Genomic DNA, 2188 nt, shown 5'->3' with positions numbered 1-2188 from the left:
TCGTCCGATCGTCTGAAGTTAAGCAACGTCGGGCGCGGTTAGTACTTGGATGTGACCGCTTGGGAATACCGCACTGTTGCCCACCTTTTTTTTATCAAAAGAATTTGTTTCTCTTTTAAGTACAGCTGCAAATGCAGACCAAAAAATGTTCGCTGAACTAACTACCGTTATTTCTTATTAATCATTGATAAAGAAAAACATGTACTGTAATATATTTTATCGGTTCATTATAAAAGGTTTTTTTTTGTATTAAATAAAATATTTCAGTTATTTGTTATATTTTAAGTGTCCTAATTTTTATTACTGTGATTGTAAAAAGAACAATAACCAAATTTTTTAATATCTATTTATTATTACCAATTTAAAAAAATATATATTTTCGACTTTTTGAAAATTTCAAGGTTCATGTATCGAGGAGGTTTTATTAATAATGGAGATATTCACTAAAATTATTATTATTATCGTTTAATATATTTACATCAAAATTAAAAATCGGATTTTATTTAAGAGCTCCCCGTCAGGATTAGGGAATTCAATATTTAAGAATTTCGAGCATTAAATTTTGAAAATGCGAAAAAAAGAAAATTTATTTCGCGGTTCCCATACTGAAGAGAAAGTGTACGAGTAAAATTAATGTAATAAATAACGAACGTTGCTTCTAACTTCGTCCGCTCAAATTCTTTCGACCTTATGTTAACGTAACTAATGAACAACTCGACCATCTTCATCAAATTTTCACATGCGCAACATAAAATGCTTTACTGCAGCACATCGAAATTTCGAATCGAATTTTGTGCTTTGGAACATTTGAATAATTATTTTCATATATTCTTTACAAGTAATTTAAATCTCTTTTTTGGTGTTTTACTTCCTTGTACGAAGATCGCGAAAAAATTCGGTTTTCAGATTTCAACGGAAATATCCATTTTGACCATCCCTGAATTCATTTTTACTAGTTGTCTATACGTACGCACGTGCGTATGTACCTCACATGAGGGAAAAACAATTAGCCGTAGGTTGTTGAAATTTTGAATATAGGACTGTTGTAACATCTCGTTGTGTACCTCTCCCCTTTTGATTGCAATCGATTTGACCAAAAATGTTGAAAATAGCACAAAATCCAAAATATCTTGACGTTTTCTTAACTCCACTAATAAGCTTTTCAATGATATATCGTAAGTGATACTTATTTTCATTGGTTCCAAAGTTAAAGCGAAATGATATTTTAATTAATAAAATATTTCGATCTTGCAAGGGGGAAGGCACATAGGATCGAATCTAATTTCATTTCCTTATTTTAATTTTAGTTTAAGTATATTGATTTATTAATAATTATTAACCTCTGATTGTAAAAAAAGTTTTACAATAATTATTAAATAATAGTAATAAAAAAAATTAAATCAACAGTTATTCGTGAAATAAAGTTTTAAGTACTTTTCATTAAAAAAAAAATTGTATATGTAATTTAATAGCCGTACAAGGAAGTCATGTGTCCACAACAATTTTTTTTAAATTTCCTTTAGGACATAAATGGTAAAAAATGAAAGATTTTGTGTTGACCGAACTATATACTTTCCGTTGTTGTTATTGCTGCATATATGGCTGTAGCCGTAAAATTAAAATAATCTCTTTTTCAAAAGTTTAAATGAAAAATACAGATCATACTTTTTATATTTGTAGATAATGTAGAAAAAATTAAGTTGTTGACAGACAGCGAGAATCATTGTCAACGGCCATACCACGTTGAACACACCGGTTCTCGTCTGATCACCGAAGTTAAGCAACGTCGGGCGCGGTTAGTACTTGGATGGGTGACCGCTTAGGAATACCGCGTGCTGTTGGCATTTCTTTTTTGACGAAAAACTTTTTTTTTCTAAATACCCCTCAGGTAATAAATACAGACCAAAAGAAGTTCACTTTACCGGTTACAGTTATTTTTCATCGTTGTATTAAAAAAAAAAACCTGTACTGTAATATATTTTAACGATTTTCATTCAAAAATATTTTTGTATTAAATTTATACCTCACTTTTTAAAGTCTCTTAATTTTAATTATTGAAGCTAAGATGATAAAAAAAACAACAATAACTAAATTTTTAATATTAGTTTTATTAGCATCAGAAATACGAAAAAGATATTTTCTACTTTTTGAAAATTTCAAAGCCTTTTAATAGATCAGCGGGAAATTT

The 2188-nt window shown here is 29.0% G+C and overlaps 1 non-coding gene across 1 annotated transcript; it reads left to right on the top strand.

Moving 5' to 3' along the window:
• The first annotated feature begins 1725 nt into the window (after positions 1–1725).
• On the top strand, positions 1726–1844 carry LOC142331828 (5S ribosomal RNA). Its single transcript, XR_012758108.1, has one exon. It is a non-coding gene; the product is annotated as a 5S ribosomal RNA (ribosomal RNA).
• Positions 1845–2188: the final 344 nt, after the last annotated feature.

The sequence above is a fragment of the Lycorma delicatula genome, chromosome 10 (assembly GCF_047948215.1).
Source record: "Lycorma delicatula isolate Av1 chromosome 10, ASM4794821v1, whole genome shotgun sequence".
Lineage (NCBI taxonomy): Eukaryota > Metazoa > Arthropoda > Insecta > Hemiptera > Fulgoridae > Lycorma > Lycorma delicatula.
Note: the sequence above shows the minus strand (reverse complement) of the source record. Positions and strands in the feature narration are given on the sequence as shown.